Source organism: Nelumbo nucifera, chromosome 7 (assembly GCF_055504915.1).
Source record: "Nelumbo nucifera cultivar China Antique chromosome 7, China Antique-T2T, whole genome shotgun sequence".
NCBI lineage: Eukaryota > Viridiplantae > Streptophyta > Magnoliopsida > Proteales > Nelumbonaceae > Nelumbo > Nelumbo nucifera.
The window spans coordinates 15,491,745-15,513,988 of record NC_142655.1 but is presented as its reverse complement, the minus strand read 5'-3'; the positions used below and the strand labels follow the sequence as shown (position 1 = coordinate 15,513,988).

At 37.0% G+C, this 22,244-nt stretch overlaps 2 pseudogenes across 1 annotated transcript; both read right to left on the bottom strand.

The window, feature by feature from the left end:
* Positions 1-1,569: 1,569 nt before the first annotated feature.
* On the bottom strand, positions 1,570-10,668 carry LOC104607771 (disease resistance protein RPM1-like; annotated as a pseudogene). The gene is made up of 8 exons (XR_016078589.1): positions 10,635-10,668; positions 9,440-9,495; positions 6,448-9,249; positions 3,889-4,558; positions 3,216-3,765; positions 2,933-3,066; positions 2,696-2,837; positions 1,570-1,894 (listed from the first exon to the last, which is right to left on the bottom strand). The product of XR_016078589.1 is annotated as a disease resistance protein RPM1-like (transcript).
* Positions 1,570-20,753, bottom strand: LOC104607875 (putative amidase At4g34880; annotated as a pseudogene).
* Between the last annotated feature and the right edge of the window lie 1,491 nt (positions 20,754-22,244).

Sequence of the window (22,244 nt, the reverse complement as noted above, 5' to 3'; positions counted from 1 at the left end):
AAGTGAGCAAGTCTACCTTCCCAACCACATAAAGCAATTGGGATTTTGTGCATTAGAATGAAGTTGTGAGCTTTTCTCATTGACCGTTGAGACAACAAAAAAGGGAAAAATTCCTGATTAGTACCATGTATTTTGTGCCTAGAGCCACTTTGGTCCTCAAATTTTAAAATGCGACAATTCAATATCCGAACTTTCAAAACGTGACAATCCAGTACCTTCCATTAATCAATAGTTAACCTACTATTAAGTGACATTTGAAAAGAACACAAATTCCCTTCAAATGTCATTTAATTTTCTTTATCAACCATCTAAATGTTGATACAAAATTAACGGTCTCAAATCCTTGCTTCTTCCATTCAAGAAAGTTGGGGTTACATTTGAATGGGCATTCTGGTGATCCCAATTTTTCTTGAATAGAAGAGGCAAGGATTTGGAACTATTAATTATTTTTTTTTGTCAATGTTTGGAAAGTTGATAAAGAAAATTAGATGACACTCGAAAGGTATTTGTGTCTTTTTTAAATGTCCCTTAACGGCTGATTAACAACTAGTTAACTGCAGGTACTGGATTGTCACGTTTTGAAAGTTTGGGTACTGAATTATCGTTTAAAGTTTGGGAACCAAAGTGACATTAGACCCAAAGTACCGAATACTAATCGAGAATTTTCCCAAAAAGAAAAAAATAAACTTTCGAACTCTTGTCTGACTTTGATCTCAGGTGCAATTTTCATGAAGTCCAATATTTGATAAAAAAGAACCATTGACTTAGTCAAATCCCATTTGACAGGCAGTTGAATCATTGACTTGTTCAACTGTATGTATATGCAAACTTTTGCAATCACCAACTTTGCACTGAAGTGATCTTTATGTTGATTTGGGTAGCTTTTCAAGATCTCTATTACAAGAGGCAAAAGTTGCCTTGCCCCACTTTTTTTCTTTTTTGTGTAAAAAATTACCCTTTATGCATCAAATTCTAATTCTTGAATTTTTTATAAATAAAATTAAAAACTGAAATAAAAAACTGCTGAACTGAGCTGCTTGCTGTTTTGTTTTTAAAATACTTAAAATATTCAAGGGCGTACGTAATTATCTATTATACTTAGGTATCAAAAAATCAATTATCTACTATACTTAAGCTTCAGCCATTAAGGAGCCCACAAACCTCCTTGAAAACTTGTTCACTAAATGACAAAACAATAAGCTTTTCAATTAATCCGCTTTATGCCTCCTTAGACCACTCGGTCCAGAAATGAGTTGACACTAGGTTTGGAATCTAGGTGGATAAAGAAACTATTGATATTATCGGAAGAGAATTCTATGGGTTGGGACTCCAGGACTGAGGAGTAATCTCATGTATAGAGGATTCTCTTGAAGAAAATGCAAAATGAAGACTAAAACAAGAAAATCGTTATGCCATTTACTCATCATGAATGGTTTATTAATTAGTATCTTGTCCATGGGACTAACAATGAAGAATATTGGGTTAGGTTCCGATAACTCCATCTACTAGGAGGGCTTGAGTTATTATTAACTTATGACCATTTGGAATGACCCAAGTACATCCATAACCTTGAAGGAGGAGGATTTTTACGATGCTGGTATCCATTCACTAGGTTTCATTTATAATATTATCCAAGTGGTGTAGGTACAGACATGCCCTTAGAGAGGGCTGACCTTGTATTATAAATGAAAGAAGGTTTCATGGATGGAAACGATGGAGGTTTACTTTACTGATCTTTGTGTCCTGATCAAAGGTATAAGCAATCTCAATCAGCTTCAGCTTAGAACCCTTCAATCCCGCAAAGCAGAGGCCAAATGGCACACCTGTATGTCCATATCCTGCAGGAAAACTGATTGCTGGGTAGTCTCCATAATTTCAATCACAGGAAGAAAATCTGCACCAGGAGTCACCAGAGCATCAAATTTGTTATCAACTATCAACTTGTCAAATCCATCACTTGGTAGCTTTTGCAGATTCAATAATGCTGCCTCTTCTACATGACCTATACCCTTTGATCTCTCAATTACCAAGTAAATGCCTTGACCATATTTTTCAGTTCTTTCTGTGAACAGATCCAAGTGACTTGCTCATCTAGCAATTAGTAATTTCATCACTTAATGCGAGGAATAGAAGGCCGCAAATAATACTTACTAAGTCACAAAATTTTTTGCTTCTTCTAACACTAAACATTTCTGCAAGAAATCATTTTCTATCAAACATCTCTTCATGACTCCACAGTTTCATTCTAATTACATTTTTACACAGTTTTGAAATCCATAATTTAATTAAAAAATGCACGCTATCTAATCTTTTAATATTTCCCTCTTCTATTTTTCCCAATATTTTCCAAATAACACAAGAAAGAAAACAATTAGAGTCCTTGTAGTTATTTTGACCTTTGCTCTTTCCTTGGAATGGTAGATCTTCTTGGATACATTTCTTCTGCCAATAACTTTCTTGATAATTGATTAACCAAAGGATAAGATCACCAAAACCTCCCATGAATTTAGTAAAAAACATATCCTCAACAATGAGAGATGTAAATTCAGCAAGAGAGAGATCAGAGAGAGAGATATGACTTGACGCTTCCAAAAAAATAATTTGCCATAAAAATCAATATAGAAAAGGAACAGTTGTGAGAAAAGAGAAAAAAAAAAAAGGAAAACAAGAAGGTAAAGTGTAAACCATAATATACCTAGAAAAATTTCCTCTCTTCAAGCCACTGCTTTACAGGCATAACTTTGTAATTGGCATCTTTCCATTCGTTTGCAACTACAATTGCAACTCAATTTGCATAGCCTTCCCACAAGCTAGTTTCCGATCATGAGTTTCCCTCTCTGCCTCATCAAGAATTTTTTAGTTATGTTACTCACATTTAGGATAGATATATATTGTTTGAAAGAAATGTGCATTTAAGAGAAAGAAATCTCACATTTGATCTCCTGCACTTGTTGTTCGTAGTGTCACAGCATTTGCAGCAGCCTCCTCCAGCTCACAGACGGTTTGCCTTAGCTTTAACCTCTGTAACCTTTTTCTTTGCATATTGTTCAAATTCTTATTCTCCTCCTGATAGACAAAACCATAAATATTACAACCAATCATACATGCAACTAGAAGATGGTCACTGACATACCAATAGAACCATACAATTGGCCATCATATACCAAAATAATTTGTTAAATATCAAACAGGAAAATAAATAAATAAATAAAAACCTAGCAATTTTCAATCTGCTTCCTGAACTCCTGGTTCTTGTTTTGAAGATCTTCAACCAACGATGCTTTTGCCAAGGAATTCTGTACAGTTCTCTCAGCATCAAGTAGAGCAGCTACCTTTGATTTAGTAATCTAATTTATTGCTTTATTATCATCCTGTAGCTTTGCAACCTGACAAATTAAAACAGAATAATACAAAGAGAAAATACAGTACCCAAATGGGCAAATTTTTTATGCCCATGTTAATAATTTGAGTCCATTCACCAGCACAACTAAGAACCAAATGCATGTGTACCATGAGTATTATTAATATGCATGTTACAATAAACTATGTTAGTGGTCATTTCCAACAGTATAACATTAATTAAAACTTAAACATACCTCAAGCTTAGCAAGTTTTAACTCTGCCTCAAGTGGATGATGATGGCCTCAATAGGAGGCAGTCATCATCCTCTTGAGCAGCATGGACTCTCCAAAGTGTGGCTTCTGATGCAAATTGTGTAGTAAGAGCTGATCTTTTCTCATCATTTATCTTCTTGATCTCAAGGTTCTATAGAAAAAGACAGACAGGCTATTTCAGAATCTACTTGTTTAAAGGGGAAACTAATTTTCTCAAAATAAAAAGAGATAAATTTCACCATACTCCCAAGTCTGCTGACGTTATTTAACTCACCGCCCAGGCTGCAATATGAACATCTCCCATTCTGTTGTGGTCTTCTTCTTTGTTGAAAGAACACCACCAACTGTCACAATTGCATGTTGTAGTCCTTCATATTTTCTCACATTGCTTCGAGAAAACTCCAAATCTGGAGGACAACTATGGTCAGGGAAGGACCAAAATGTCTTCTTGCAAAACAGAGTCCAGAACTCTTCTTGGGACAATGGCTGAAATTTATAGACTTCAATATAATAATTTATGCATGATGAGGCTACATCATCAGAACATGTTGTGACAATTATTCTACTTACAGAATTGATATTGGGAAAGGAATACTGAACTAATTGCCATGCTTTTATGCTCCATATGTCATCAACTAATTCAGCTTGGCCTCTTTCATTTCTTGAACTCCTTGAGGAGTTGATTTCTTATGCTCCTCAGATATCTGCTTTATCATGTCTATAAGTAACTCCCCAATCCTAAAAGGCTCGGAAAAAGCAACCCAGGCATGGAATTGGTAGTGTGTCTCTTCACCATTTGATTGCCATACACTCTCTTAACCAGAGTTGTCTTGCCTAAGCCACCTATTCCGACCACCAAAGTTACACAAAGGCTTAAATGACCCTCCACAAGCCACCCAATGATATACTCATTGGGCTCTCAGCTTCCTCCAATAAAAGTGTGTCTGCATGGATATCATTCCACTCAGCACCTGAAGAGTTTGAACTTGAAGCTAGTTCTAGGCTTCTGAATTCATATCAATTTCTTCTACTTATTATGTCATATACAGCAAAAATTAAATCAAACCCAAAATACTTTGTAAGTAGACAGACCATTACCAGGATCACATTGCCACTGGTGCCAGATGCCAGTAGTACACTATAAATATGATTAAACCCCAGATCACAGTATATGGTGACAATTTTCTATGTAAAATAAAATTGTTCTAAAACATCTTCACTCCCATAATAAATATAAATATAGATGAACAAACAAAGGTTAAATAAGATCTTCCTTGAAACATGTGTTCTTGCATTCCTTATGTAGATTTATTTGCAGAGAGCTTCCCATATGCCTCCCAAGTATCAAGCATCATAAAAAGAAAAAATATGCAAGTAGATGGATTAAATTCAACCTATATCAAGATTTCCTGGAGTCTATAACAAATTCATTATGAAAGTGGCAATGGATTGGAACATGCTAAATTGTATCTTGGATGGAGTATTTTTGACCCATTCTCATCTAGATTTCAAGCAACAAAGGACTGACCAATCAAGCCTATTAGAGGGGCATGTTTTGGTTTCTTGGATATTTTCCACAATATGCACTGCCATTATCATTCATTACTGCCCAGCCATCTGGGTCCTTGGGAAGAGTGAAATGGATATCACCATGAACATATAAACCTTGTTCCAACCATATGGGATCAGCTACATGAATCCTATATTCAGCGACATATCCATTGTCAAATTATGTCTGCTTAAATCGTTAGTTGATCCCATATGGACCTTAATCTTTGAAATTTCTTTCTTTGCACAAAATGACTGCTCTCCAGATAGAACTTGTGTTCTCACGCTTGTCAGAATTTGCCTGCAATGGGATACTAAAATAGAGACCAAAGGAACAGATAATACCTGATCATGGATACATCACCACCCTTTGGCTGGATGCTACAAAATATTAAATTCTTCTAATTTAACTTTATGCTATATGTGGTTTAATGGAAAATAAGAAAGAAACGGAAAGTTGAGTGAGTGAAATTCCTTTAAGAATTTTCCCCCAAATTCCTATTTCTCTCTTATTTCCCATCAAACCAAACACAGAGTCAGACTTAAGTATTGTATTTTCCAAACTATTTGATATAGAAAGGATAAGATGTAATAAACATATCCATTTCCATCTATTTATCCAACAAACTCAAAAAAAAAGTTACATTATTATTCTTTTATCCTCTGTTCATATAAACCCTTCTCCATTTTCTATTCCTCCATCATCAATCCCTATCTGTTGCTTGAAATATGGTGCGTGATGGCACTGTTTATTCCAAAAACCATCCCATAATCTTTTTAGAAGGTATTTTGTAAATAATGTGCCTAACCATTTGTTGTATCCTCAAAGAAAATATTTACCATTGCAGATTGCCTTACAAAAGAGAAATATTTTAGTAGCAGCAGAAGAAACTGAACTGAATGGCTAATTATTTGTCTTCTAGTCAATAAGCTGTAACAAAGTTGATTACTATAAACTCAACTTAATTGTGTTACCCACTAAAACGAGATCTCTGGATGGTTCTAGCAGAGACTTGGGATTGAATCCTTCCTTCACCAGGGTTGGGGGGTCATAGGTTTGGGGGATGGGCTAGACCTTGTTATGTAACACCATGGAACAAAAAGTCATTCAGTTCAGTCACTTCAGCTGTTATTATAAGGATTACCATAATTTGCAGCATCATGGATGCCTTTTAAGTTAACTTTCCCTGATACTTTAATATATTTTTCTTGGAAAGAAGTCTGAACCTTGCATTGTTGCTACTGCTACAAGGAGAATGAAAAAGAAATAATGGAAAGCACTTACCAAATTAGCTTGATCAGGAAAACCTTGCAGGACCATTTAAATCATAAATCGCCCATTTTCCTTCTATCCAATGCCAAAAACGAACCAATGCAACATGTGCAACTTTCCAATGATCTTCGCCTTGAGACTGTATCTTCCTCTCAAATTTATCAGGCATATTCATAAATGAAAGGTGTTTAAGCTTGGTGAGGCTTTCAATGCCTGATGGCACCTTCTCTAGAAATCTACAATTTTCAATCTCTAGTTTTTCAAGATGAGGCAGTGCTCCCACCACACTAACCATTCTCAATCCTTCTAAACTGTTAAGGCATAGAAACTTAAGCTTGTGAAACCCACCTGACTGAAAACATAATTGTTCTCCTTGGTAAGCATCAACAAGAGCAAGCACCACTAAGTTAGGAAAATCTTTCAGGGCTTCAAGTGGATCATCCTTCAATTTAGTCCACCTTAAATCTATAGTGCACAAATTTTGCAACAAGGGAATCCAGTGTGGTAATTTCTCCAACCGCCCTGTCAACAATAAATGTCTAAGAAAAGGAGGCGGTGAAGATAATGATTCAAGGTCAAGAATCTCCCCCTCTTCTATTGCAGCTAGAGTTAGAAATTGAAGGCGGATCATTTTCTCAATGGAGGAACATAGATGTGTTCCATCTTCTCTTTTTAACTTCCTAATCCCCAATCGTTTCAATTGGACTAATCTCCCGAGCCCTCTGATCAGGTCAATGTCATTGTTTGCTTCTATGCAGCTAAGCTTTTGTAGGGATGCCAAATCTCCAATTCCACTTGGTGCCTTGAACCCTGACTGATGAAATGTAAAATAAGAATGTCCATATTTGTAGCAGTAAACAAGAAGATGTCGTAGCTTATGGAGGTTGAGGATCCCAACGGGCAACTCAGACACATAGGTATGTTTAAGATCCAAGGTCTCAAGGTAGTGGAGCTTCTTGATAGAATCTGGAATCTCTTTGACTTTGGTGTTTCTCAAGTTTAAATACCTTAAATGGAAGAAATTGGTGAGTTCCTCTGGAAACTCCTCCAATGGGAGACTTCTCAAATCCAACACCTTGAGCAGCTTAAGCCTAGAAAAGAATTCACCACCACTAAATCTGTTGGAAAATGTACCCACCTAAACATGAATAAAGAACGAAGGTGAGTGAAGCACTTCTCTTGTGCTACTTTTTCACAACCATCATGAATTGATAGATGCCTGATTTTTTCATTATCAACCATTACATCCTGCTTTTCAGCATTAATTATGGCTCCAAAATTCTACTCATTTTATTTCGAAAGAATGATCTCATGAATGAGGTCATGGACTCAACATGTTTGGACTCGTCCATCATCAATTGCTGTTTTTACTATTTGGAGGAGGCTCCTATTAACCAGTTCATAGAAATAACTCTCTCCAACCTCTTCTAAGGTCTTTCCTTCTTTTCTTTGGATAAATCCTTCAGCCATCCATATCCAAATTAGTTTCATTCTGTCAATCAATTCATCCTCAGGAAACATACTCAAACACAAGATACAATATTTTAGATGGTATGGCAAATCATTGTAACTTAAAGATAGTATTTTCATCATAATCCTAAGTCTGTTGTCGCTTTGCAACTCACCACCCAGGCTGCGATTGAACATCTCCCATTCTATTGTAGTCTTCTGCTTTGATAGAACACCACCTACTGTCACAACTGCAAGCGGTAGTCCTCCACATTTTCTTACAATGCTTCGAGCGAGATCCTCCAATTCTGGAGGACAACCATGCTCAGGGGAGGAGCAAAAAGCTTTCTTACAAAACAAAGTCCAGGACTCTTGTTGAGACAATGGCTGAAGGTTATAGACTTGAAAATGAGATTTTTATGCATGATGAAGCTATATCATTAGAACGAGTTGTAATCATTATTCTACTTCCACATTTGTTACTGGGGAAAACATTTTTAACAGATTCCCATGCTTGTATGCTTCATATGTCATCAAGAACAATCACATTCCTATTTTGCTTAAGAAATTCTTGGAGTAGCTGCTTCAGTCTGGCCTCTTTCATTTCCCCAACTCCTTGAGGAATTGGTTGCTTTTGCTCATACAACTGCTTTATCATATCTATTAACAACTCATGAATCCTAGGTGATTCTGAAAAAGTAATCCATGCATGAGATTGGTAGTGTCTCTTCACCCTTTGATCCTCGTACACTTTCTTCACCAGAGTTGTCTTGCCTAAGCCACCCATACCAACCACTGAAATTACTCCAACGCTTGATTGACCCTCCACAAGCCATCCAATGACTTCTTGCTTGGGTTTGTCAATCCCCACTAGCTCAGCTTCCTCCAGGAGAAGGGCGTCTGTTCGAATATCATGCCAGTCCGCACCGAAGAATCTGAACTTGAGGCTTGTTCTTGGTTTCTGAATCCATATCGATCTCTTCTATTTGATACTTCATATACTCTCGATTTAATCTGCTGTATCTGAGTGGCTAGAGAATGACGAGATTTCAAGTTATGGAGGGAGTGCATGATTTTGTGAAGACAGCCAATGAATCTGTTCGACTGATGTCGTCTTCGTTGTGCAAACTGAAGCATGAAATCATCAAGAACATCTTCCATGTCATAAGCCACATCCCTCACTTGGTTCACCCATGCTTTTACACTTGCATCGGCTTCGACCCTTGCATCGGCATCTCTCAGAAGGGCTCTCATGCTTTCTAATTCATCTCTGATGTCTTCGACTTCTTTATGCACTTTCTTCAATAACTGCACTTCTTCCTCTATCTAGGGCGTAAGCTTGTTTAGTAGAAAGCTTACAGCACTCTGCCATTTATCTTCTTTCTCTTACCGGAAAATTGCTCTGGGTACCGTTATATTCGAACTCTGTAACACTCTACAAGTGATCAATTGATGACGCTTCTCTAGTCTCCCTCTCAAGTCAAGACCTCCAGTGGTTTTGGCTAGAAGTACCGAAAAAAACAAGACCCACTTTTTTATTTGTTAAAATTTGCACCTTCAAGTTCGTTTGTAGCAACAGATCTGTATGATCACGAATGCCCACTTCTTTCTCTGAAAAAAAAATAAAAATAAAAAAGAAAATTTGAAGCATCCGATCACCCCATTCACACCTAGTCAGGTTGAACGTTAGGTTGATGTGTCCATCAGTGAGCTTAGAAACAAAATTGAGAAATTTAGAGCACCTCAGTAACTTTTATTAGTTTTTCAATTTTATTTACATTATGGTGGTACGTGTACGTCTACGTTCAAGGGGTGGAAATGAACTCTGTTTTCTCTAGAGATGCAAAAAAACAAGATTATTGAAGTACAAATTGCAAAGGTTAATTGGTTTTATATTGAACGTCAATTGTCACATCTTCTCTTCATTCTTCCTCGTCATTTCAACTTGGATATAAAAATCTACAGGGGAGGTTGTTAATAAAAAGTTGCATACGTTTTCTGCTACATTGGAGAGGATGGGTTAATATGATGTTTAGAAAACAGTTCTGGAGGCTGAACCGTTTTTCCCTCAGGGTTATGAATCATTGATTAAATCATCTGTGTGGGTAAAGTTTTAAAAGGTTATTCAAAAAAAAATATCCCAATGGATGTAATGTTATAGCCTTTTAAAAGTTGAAAGAAAAGAAAAAGATAAATTATATAAAAACCAAACGATTTAATGAAACCAAGACCAAGACCAGTTCAGTTCCCCAGTTGAAACGGCGGATTGATCAGTTTTTACCGATTTTGTTACCACCGATTTTAGAGCTTAACCATACCAGTCAGACCAGCTGGTCTGGTCCGGTTCTGTAAATATTGGTTTAATACTAGACTTGGAGTTTAGGTGGACGAAGAACAAAACAAGCCATAACTCGATAACGGAATTCTATACAGAATTAAACAATTTCATATCATATGGATGCTCTTGCGATTTTTTATAAAAATGCGAGTCGGTATCTGTACCATTCATAAAAATGAGGATGGTGACAACATTTTGTCAAAAAACTTCATTTTTACTTTGCATTTTTACCTTTTATTGTGTGTTTAATTTTAAAGTCTGATTTTCACTTTCCATATTTACCTTTTATTCTGTTTTTTATTTTTCTAATTTTATTTAATTAACGATAACACTTGTAATTGGATTGGATAAATCAAATAAAATAATAATAAAACTGCTGTTGAACTTACTTCTTTCTCCCCTTAGGCCTTACCTGATCTTCTCCCGAAGCATCTATTTGATGACATCTTCACTGATTAGATTCAACACGTGTCAAGTATTGAATGGTTTGCCCAAACCATGAATTAGAATTGAAGGGAGGAATGAATTTTTTTTACCTCTCTATTTTCATCATGGAACAATCAATTAGATGATTAAATGAAGATTTTATTTTTTGTTTTCTCCCTATTTTTTAGGTATTTTTCTCATTTTCCCTCTATTTTGATTGTATTTGTTAACATAATAAGTTGTATTTGATCAGGACATGCCTTCAAATTCATTATATTGATTTGTTTTAGGGTGTTTTTTCTCGACGATCATCAGGCCAGTTCGGTAATTTGACACCCTTCCAACTAGGGGTTTGGTACTTGGTAAGGCTATAGGGATTTGGAATGTATTTTGTTGGCAGGAGATCCAATCTCTTTTATATAAATAAGACGGATGTTTAATTCAAATCCGAATATAAAACGAATCAGGATCAACCTATATCTAGACGCTAGCCATTAGATATGCAGATAATAGTCCTATCATTGACGAGCAGAATGACAAGAGACAAAAGGCCAAATGTCATCGTTCACACATGAAGTGAAGACAAATTCTAAAACCCCAATTCTCTCCTTTAAACCACTCTCTGTGTAGTGTATATTTTATCCATTCCCCCCTACTTCGCAATAGGAATGAGGAAGCAGAAATGGCATCTCTCTTACATACATACCATACTAAAAAAAATGAAGAAAAAAACAATATAAATTACAAAAAAGACAAAATTACAAAAAATATAGAAAATCATAAAAAATTCTATACCATACTAAAAAAAGTGAGAATGTTGCAATTGGTTTGGTCAAAACATCCTAATTTTACTTTTCAACTTTACCCTCAACTTTCTATTTTTTTCCCATTATATATATTGCCATTGCAAAATAATTATGAAAAACATAAAATGAAAAAAATATATATAAATTACAAAAAAATAAAGAAATACATAGAAAATTTACAAAAAATATAGCAAATCATATAAATTTCTATACCATACTAAAAAAATGAGAATGTTGCAATTGGTTTGGTGAAAACACCCTGATTTTACTTTCCAACTTTACCCTTAACTTTCTATTTTTCCCATTGTATATATGACATTGCAAAATAATTATGAAAAAAACATATAAAATGAAGAAAATAATATAAATTAAAAAAAGAAACATAGAGAAAATTTACAAAAAATATAAAAAATCATAAAAATTGAAGAAAGAAACATAAATTACAAAAAGCAAAGAAAAACCATAAATGAAAAAAATGAAAAAAGTTTTAGAATAAAATAAAATTTTATATCTACTACCATATATAAACAATGAGAATGATTCAATTAGTGTGGTTGAAAGACCCTGATTTTTCATACTAATTCTACCTCTTAGTTTTTTTTGTTATTTCGACATATCCCAATTCTATGAGAGGGTGCATGATAGTTGTTGGCAAAAAAAAACATTGTCTTTTATAAAAAGCCATTGGGTGGGTTAGATACTTAGGTTTGGGTTGAGCTTCAACCCAATCCACCTGACCCATTAACCCATTAATGACTCATTCTGGATTCAACCCAAACCCACCATAACCCAATCAAATCTGCACAACCCATTAATTTTTCACATAATACATAAATTCTAGAAAAATTATATCTATAAAAAATACACAATATATAAATAAAGATAGAAAATGTAGAAAATAACATAAATTAAAGAAAAAATACAAATTACAAAATAATTATAAAAAAACACAGAAAATTATGAAAACAGTATAAATAACAAAATAATTCTATCTAATTGGGTCATTGATAGGTTGGCAGGTTAGATGGATTGGGTTGAAACTCAACCCAAACCAAACCCAACCCAACCCATCCAACTGCCACCTCTAGGCACAAGTAGTAGGGGAAAATATATAGAACCTACTATTCTCTTTGCTAGGCAACGAAGTTCGTTATACGGTGATTCAGAATTGTCCATAGACTTCTACACCAAGGAACATCAAATAGTTTTATAGAAGATTGCATCTTGGTGTCGGTTTCATTGAGCATTCTACCATTGAGGATGTCAAGTGACAACAAGCTCGATTTACCAGGAAAAGCAGTCCCGATTTAGATGTTGAGTTGAACAAACGTAGTTATTAATTAACCAAACTACATGTTATGTGCTTGATTTAACATCACATTGCAAGAAACATCCACTTATCACTTGATGAACATGTAGATTGTAGTGGTCAATTAGACGCCAGAGAGTAAGGAATCCTAACAGATGGGAAGTCTTTGTCCAATAACATCTCCCAACAAAGGAGGTATTAAGTCCATTTTGAAATGATAGGGGAAGACTTAGTATTAAGCACAAATATTAGGGGAGGTATAAATCTTTTACCCTTTCATATACCTTACAGGAGATTAAGGGGGTGGGGACAGGGCAGGGTCCATGTGAGGTCCATTGACCTTGCCATGAAGAGCTGCAGTTACGCAGGTTTGATCTCACTATATGCCAAGTGACCATCTCGACTACAAATTTGCATCAGTGTCCCCGCACAGCCCATCTGAGACATGTATTGGGAACATCTCCCCATGACAAGTACAGGAGATGTTCGTAAGATGTGCATGTAGGGCGCCTGTGGGACACGCTCTGTGGGGTGCCAATCCGATCTCCTCAACTACTGGGTCATCAACAATTTCAAGAATGAAGAACAGTGGGTTCTATACTTCTATTAGGTTCCAATCACTCCATCTTTTCATTATCAAAGATATACGCCATTCTTATTACTACTATAGGGCCTTCACCTTGTATATTAGTATTATTAATTTATTACCATTTATTGTGTCCCAAGAACATTGTAGCCCTTAGAGAGGTGAAGCGTATTATATATTACAATCCTTAATTTGTATTACAAATAACACTAAGGTTTCAGGGTTGGAAGGATGGAGGCTTCCTGATCTTTGTGGCTTGTTCAAAGGCATAAGCAATCTCAATCAACTTTGGCTCAGAACCCTTCAATCCCCCAAAGCAGAGGCCAAATGGCACGCCTGAGCAAAATCTGCACCAGGAGTCACCACAGCATCCAGCTCGTTATCAATCATCAACTTCTCAAATCCATCTCTTGATAGCTTTTGCAGATTCAACAATGCTGCCTTTTCTACAGGACCAATACCCTTTGTTCTCTCAGCTACCAGGAAAATGCCTTGCCCATATTCTTCAAGTGATTTGGTCATCTAAGCAATTACTAAATATTTCATCACTTAATGTGAGGATTAGAAGGCCCCAAGTAACACTTACCAAGTCTGAAAACTTTTTGTTGAAGGCTATAACTTCTGCCAATGATCTAACAGGGGAAACGACTAGATCTTTCAGGTAAGAGTTCAAGGCTAGCTTCAACTCAGCCACCAATGCAGTTGCTTCACCACTTTGGTTGACATTCAGGATGACATGGATGTTGTTGATTTCCAGATTGCACCCATTTGTCTTTTCATGGGTGAATGGGATAGTATATATATATAGAACTCAATTAAAAGGAATCATATTTGGACTACTTGGGTTCATTTCTAATTTTCTATGCTAGTGACATGGCAATCAGTCTTTTAGGTAGGTTATTTAGACCATTCTCTTCCATCTGTAACCCATTTGAGAGGCCTGAGCTGAACATTCAGCTAAGCTGGTTCAGCTGCTTACAATTTCAAATGCCCCGAGATAAGCTATTCAAAGAAGCTGGAGCGGGCAGCCCTTCAAATTACTGATTGACGGCTGATTTGGGCCATCTCACTCGCTATCTAGACATTTCATCAAACGTATTGGCTGTCCCTGTCCACGTATGGGACCCGCCTCCAAAAGCCAGAAGCTGCTGCTCTTCAGCCCTCCCCAAATGTAATATATGTTGTTTGTAGACAACACATAAGTCAAATATCTTGTGTCATTACAAGTTTCAAATTTTGAAAAAAGCCTGACCGGAGCCCACCTAAGTCGCACTCCTAAGGAGTAAGGAATAGGTTTTTAATCGATAAGTGATTTATAAGGTTTCTTTCCCTTTCTTTTTCTTTTCTTTTCTTTTTTAGGTGTGTATGAAGTTGGGGGTGGGGAACTGGGGATGATTGAAGGAATACCTCGTTGTTTTCAGATGATCCTCAAAGACGTTGGGGACAACTGACCCACTTGGGTAATTCAAGAATGGAATTCTAGTAATGCCCAGCCTCTTTCCTTTAAGACCGTCTGGCTTCAGAAACTGCTTGTAGCCACCATGAGGGATGAACTTTGATGCTTGTTTAGTTGCTTCAGCATCGTTCTCATCGAAGCCTACTATTGCCTCTAGTACATAAACTGCATCAGACACTGTGCGGCAAATTGGCCTGTCCTCTCCATCATTTACGTGATGGTAGCTTTTGTTAGATATAAAACTAGGATTCGGAATAGGATATCACAGGAAGCAAATAGCTTATGTTATCAATGATAATATATTAATGTAATAATCAGCACCATCATCTAAGCCTTATTCCAACTATATGGGGTTGGCTACATCCAAATGAATTCTGTTTGGCCATTCCATTATATTCTGTTTAGAAATTAATTATGAGAATCCATTGTACGTTCTTGCTTTCTCTATTAATAATTGTGTCTCCAAAGTCAAAGAGGGGGATTAGTTATACATCTCTCTAATCTTCAATCTAATTTCATAGCGAAGATGGGCTATAATAATATGCTACTATAGAGATGAACATGCACTGTCAATAACATAAACTGAGATCTATGCAGCTCAGGTCATAGACTGGTTTGAGAATAGGCTTATAAATAGCCTAAAAGTTGAATCGGCTTAGAGCCCGTTTAGAGGGACGAAGCTTTGGCTGAACTGCTTTCACTAAATAGCTAACAGAGTTCAAGAATTTGATGAATAACTTGTGTTCTATTCATTCACTTTACTGTATGAATATTATGTATAGATATGGTTGAACAAGAATTCAAAATCCAAATGAAAGATAAAGATTACAATGTGTGAGAGAGAGAGGAGCGATAAGCATTATCCTTTGACAGTCGTGTAGGTCCATGTAAGGTTCAAACAACTAACCTGATAAGCATTATTCTTAGCAATTGCTTTGGATAAGCCGCTGAAAGAAGAAGATTTTAATTTGTTTCATTCAAGCTTGTGGTGTCTCGTGTCTAAGTTAGAGCTTTAATGGGTGGAGGCGTTATGTTCAAAATTTGAAGCCTAAAAGCAAATTTTAAGGTTTGAAGTTCAACATGGTTTAAAGAAATTATGAAACTTATAATTACTTCTATTTGTTTCCTCATTTTTCTGAAGTGAACAAGATATAAATAACTTAAGATATTCAGAAGTTTTCTGTTTGCATAAATCCATGCTTTGATTACTAAATAAACTTTAGAACAGTTAGTTCTTGGTTTGGTACCCGATTGAATCCTGTCTTAGAGAGATTGGGATGATCCCAGCTCGGCTGGTGAGTCCGACGGTGGGTTTGATTGCCACAACCGAATTGGCATTAGCAGGACAGATCATTGAAGCTCGGGTCTCAGTCCCCAGTGACACTGCTACCATATTCGCTGCCACTGAAATTGCTGACCCACTGCTCGATCCACATGGACTGGCCGATAGAACATATGGATTCTGCATCAACCACACCAAAGCTTCATATTCCAAATATGGTAGGAGTAACCGAGTAACAACCCATTAATGGGTATCAAATTAATTATTGATTGGCCCAATAACCTGCAGGCCCACAAATATTTGGAAAACCAGATTGCCCAATGAACCGAAAAGGCAAAAATGTGTATTTTTTTAGGGGTTTTTACAGTTTAGTCCACCCGTAGAAATCTAGAGCTCCCCTCTAGGGGTGGACTGAATCCTGACCGTGAATTGATGTCAAATTCATAGGCAGGATGTGGTTTATAGGGGGGTTACTAGTAGACTAGGAGAGGGTTGCAAATCAGATTTCTGACGAGGATTGCAGTCCAAAAATCATTTTTTTTAAGCCTAAGATGTGTTTGATTTGTGTTTAACCGATATCGATTTTGTCTTTCTCACAAAACTTGTAGCCATGCATTAAGAACATCTCAATATTTGTATATTTTTATTCATGGGATGATATTCTTAATGCACTATTAGAAGTGAAAGGGATGTGAGGATAGTGTGAGGATGAAATCGAAATTATAAAACTCTGATCTGTACAGTTTAGAGAGATCACATCTCCGCCCCACAGGACATTCCCACCGTGTATTGGGAGCATCTCCCGATGATAATATCAATCCTGATGATGTCATCATTGGAGATGCTCCTAATACACAGCGGGAATGTGCTGTGGGGCGTTATGGGGCGGCTCGTTGTGGGGCGGAGATGTGAACTCCGGTCTAAATTGATATAAATAGAATGGAGAGGACTTTGGCTCCTATTAAATTGTAGGTACAGTTTAGGCTGTGAGGATAATGGAACCAATCACATGTCTAGTCAATATTTTCAACCCGTTGTTAACCCAAATAGTCAGACCAACCGCTCAATTAGGTTTCTCGGTCCATTTAGCCACTGAACCATTTACTCACAAAAACAAGAATATTCTTGACTGAGTCAACTACCAGATAATCTAGTCATATTGTAAACCATTTGACTCAACAAGTGGGACATCAAATCTCCTTTTTTTATTTTTTTATTTTTTAAGATTAATAACAATAATTCTCATTTGTCATAAATATTTTTCTTTAATATGATAAATATAGTAGAAACATGCCCAATTTTTATTATAAATTTATTATATTATTTTGTATTTTAGTTATTTTGTATATTTTTACAATATGATTTAACGAGATCACAGTTGAATCGCTGACCTGCCAACCAGAGGAAAAAGCAGTTTTATTTCTATATCCTATTTCAAAGCATTGCTATAGACCAATCTACTCTGCATTTTATATCATCAATGGTATCCCACCCACTTCCTTATCCCAAACCCCATTCCTGACGTCTCCTCAGCTGGTAATAAAATGAAAAGATCTAGATCCATGTGCAAGGCAAGTGAGGTTCCAAAGCACTTAGGCCCCATTTGGTTCGTTCGTAGGAATAAGGGTCTGGAATTGGAATGGGTTATTTCGATTTCAATTGTTTGGTTAAATGGAATTAAAATCTTATTCCCATTTCTGCTAGAATAACAATCCTCATTTGAGGGAATGTCCATTCTCTGTCTTTCCTTTGGGAATATCTCATTCCTGCTGATTCCAATTTTCATTCTCATTCTTGTTTGAACTAAATAGACTATGGAAATTGGTTATTCCAAATCCGATTACAAAGGATTTTGATTCCAATTCTGACTGTGAATCAAATAGACCCTTAATCATTCAATGTGATGTGGGTATTACTATGTCTATCAATTGACCAGATATTAGTCCAATCCAATCCAGTCTAATACGACTTCATTATAGATGGACCAAGTCCCATCCAATCTGTTAAATACTTTGAATCATTTTGGATTGGACCAATTCAATGTCTAAACCATCCAAATCGTTTAAATTGATTTTAATTTAGATTGGCCCAACTCAAGCTTGATCCATTTGCACCCATATTTTTATCTTACATCAATGGAGTGGATATTGGTTTAATCCAACCTAGTCCAACAAAAACTTAAACCCAACCTAAAATCCCTAAACCTGACCCAAGCCGATCCAACCCATAATTTACTTCAGATTGGGTTGGGTTCTTCTTGGGCCCAACCTGACATTTTTTTTCATCTTAAAATATCATTAAATCTCTTGATTCTCTTAATCTTTGACTAAAGAAACCTCTCATTAATTTATGGCCAATATATTAATTATATTTTTTATTCCTATTTGTTTGTTTGATGTTTTTATTAGTTTGTTTTAATATAAAAATAAAAAAATATATATTTCAAATTATTAGAGTCTCTAAAAGCATGAAATTAGCAGTTATTAAATATAAAATCATGGTATGATAATCACTAATGATAACTTATCATTTAAATTTAGATTAGAGCTTAAGAGATTATATATATATATATATAGAACCTAGAGAATGAGAACTACAGTAGACATGCATAATAGTATTAGTAATAGCGTTGTTGGGTTCGGTTTGTGGCCTTTGGGCTGAGTTGTTCGAGGGGTCAATCTTAACCGAACCCAAATCCCAAAGTGAAGTCAGATTGAAAAGTGTGAACCCTGATTCGATTGTAAACTTGATCATAGTTTTAAAAATCTATCTTGAAAGTAAATCATTTTTGTTGGATTTTGATCTCATAAGAGATTAAATTCAATGGATTTGATTGGTCAATTACATGAGAAATTGCATCTACACATTTGATTTAAAAATCAGTTTTTCTCTTATAAAAAACTCAGTTTTGAACTTGTCCCACATTGGAAAATTATAAGTTTTATTTTCAGTATTTCAATAGGAGCTCATTTACACTCTTTAGAATTAGTAGAGGAGAGTATGGGGATTTGATACCACACAACGCGTGCACACGCGTGCGCGCGTGTGTGGCACAATGAGGCGCTTTAAAGGCGCACTTTGCTCACACTCGCGTGGCTCGCGATGAGTGGCTCTGGTTTTGGTGCGTTGATGACCGTTGATCACCATTGATGAGATCAACTGTCATGATTCGATTGGGTGTGATCAAGAGGCACATTTCAAAGTTAATGGTCACAAACTGTTAACAACTTTTTAAACAGTCACAATTTTTGAAATTGTGACTGTTCAATGTGACTTCTCTAAACCAACACCTACATTTTCTTCATACCTCTTCACAAATTATTTAAGGAGCATGAATCGAACTCCAAAACACACAATTTCGAAATTCACTCTATCTCTCTCTCTCAGTCCGGTCTGCTACAGTCTCACAGAAGGTTTCTTTGGAGATTCAACTTTGCTGGTTGCAACTGTAAACTCAATAAAACTGAGTGAGGGGCAAATAACGTTCTAAAAACAGTGTTTTCAGACGTGCCTCAGAGCTTCTCCTCCAAAATTATAGTGACCCCATCTTCTCCAACCCACCGATTTCTGGGTCAAAAGTCCGACCACACGATCTAAACCCGTCAGACAATTTTAGGGTCCAAAAACGGACCTGGAGCCATAACCATTTCTAGGTCAACCTGTCCGACCATCCGATCTAATCGGTTTTCAGAGCCACGAAAGCCCAACTCAACTTTTTCGGGTTGGGTTCGGACTTCGGACTAGCGGACTGAAGTTGCAGCCCTTTAAAGTTTAAACGTTTTCTATCTTCCACAACTCACCAGTCCCGGACCACCTCTTGCGCTCCACCCATCAGGTAGAGTGAGAGAACGGGAATCCGACCATTCGGTGAGGCTGGCCTTCCCTAAGATCACGACTCCGGCATCTCTGAGCCTCTTCACAACGCCAGCATCACGAGGAACAACCGAGCCCAGCAACGCAGAAGACCCTGCCGTGGTGTTGAGCTTGTCCTTGGTCGCGATGTTGTCCTTCACCAAAACCGGGATTCCATGCAGCTCAGACAACCACCCAGGTGCCTTGGCCTTTCGCTCACCATCGGCCTTGTCCGCCTGGTACAGCGCATCCGGGTTCACCTCGATCACGCCATGGACGAGCGGGTTAAGCCTACTAATCTCCCCGAGATAGAACTCGACCAGTTGTCTTGATGTTAGCTTGTTTTGCTGGAAGGCCAGCTGCAGGTCGTCCACATTGGCTTCCTTGATGGAGAAACCGTGGACTGTCACCCTGGTGCTAATTAGACCTGAAAAGATCAGAATCAACAACGCATGCGAGAGAACGAGCTGGAGAAGAATCTGGCAGTGGAACGCCATTGAAGCACTGGACGTATAATCGAGAGTTTGATGACAAGTTCGCTGACCTAAAATTGGTGCAGTTTCACCTGAAGATGATATTTTATAATATAGGCAAATTAAAAAGCTTTTTCAACTAGCCTTCAAAATTCAAAGTTTATGGGTTGTGTTGATTTGTTGCATTCGAAGATGACAACAGCCCAACTTCGGATTGAGATCATTCGATCTGGGTCATCGTAATCTGGCTGTTGTGATCCTGGCCAATGAGAATTCTTAAATGCTTGATTTCAATTCGACCCAGTAGTTATTTACTCTCATAAGCAATTATATACTAATGGTGTCACAATATTATATTGAGATCTTAATGGAAGTCTATGTTTTTTGAATTGTTTTTTATTAAACGAGTTGATAATTCTCCTGGTCAAGACGTCATTAGGGCTTCTAATTAAGCTTTGTTAACTTGTAAAGTTTTAGGAGCCCATCAATGGAAAACGTGTTAGGATTCACACAATGTAAATTTCTTAAACTACCCTTATAACTAATTGACTAAGTGTACAATGCTACCTTTATTGTTTCTCTGATAATTGACTAACTCTACCCTTAACGTTAACATCCGTTAATATTCCATCAAAATCCATAAACACGTGACACCACGTGACGTTTAAAAATTTTTAAAACCCAATGTTACCCTTATCCCCTTCCTCTCGACCCGGCACACCCTTCCTCCTCCGACCTCTCTCTCTTCCATCTATCTTCCTCCCACAGTCTCCATCAGCACTATCACCTTCCTCCTCCGACCTCTCTCTCTCTTCCCTCTATCTTCCTCCCACAATCTCCATCAACACCAGATCACCTTCCTCTTTCAACCTCTTTCTTCCCTCTATCTTCCTCTCACAATCTCCATCACACCAGATCATCGGAGATAAGTACACCATACCCGCATTGTATAAAAGAACTAAAAAAACCAAAAAAAAAGTAAAGCATTTGTCGATCTCTTCACGGTCAAGAACAAAAAAAGAATAAAAGAAAATTAAAGCAGAGAACGAGTGAACCGGCACACCCTTCATCCTCTTTCTTCTTCAACAGTGGGGGTGCTCTATTGAAGAGTAGAGAACGAGTGAACCGAATAGGGGCGGCAGCAGCGGCAACTGAAGTGGTATGAGCGAACTGAACAGGGGCAACGGCGGCAGCAACTCCCTCTGAAGTCTGATCTTTCTCTCTCTCTCTTCTAACTTTGGGCGACAACAGTGGCAACCCCCTCTGAACTCCCATCTCTCTTTCTCTCTCTCTTCTTCCTCTAGGCAACGGCGACGGCAGCGACAACCCCCTCTGAAGTCCCATCTCTCTTTCTCTCTCTCTTCTTCCTCTGAAGTCCCCTCCTTCGACTTCTTTTTCATAGGGTTGCAAACTGTTTGTCCAAGTTTGAATTTGAATTCATTCTGAGGATGATCAAATATGAATCCACCATATATAATTAAATCAAATATGAATCCACCATTATGGGATGTGACTCGATTTAAATATATATCAGCTTGTATATACTTAAAAGTTATATTGTATTTATATGGATAATTAATGTTGGTTTGAATGCTTGTAAATTTTCTAAGGATTAAAGAGTCATAGGTTCAAGTTTAAGTGATATTTTGATGAGGGCGGATCTTAGTGCAATGGTTGGGTTGTTCCATTGTGATCTGTGATGTGGATGACCAGGGTTTAAATTTTGAAAACAGCACCTCTATATGTGCAGGGGAGGTTGTGTAAATCTGTCCCTCCCCAGACCCTACATTGTACAGAAGCCTCGGGCATTCGCGGCTGCCCTTTATTCATTA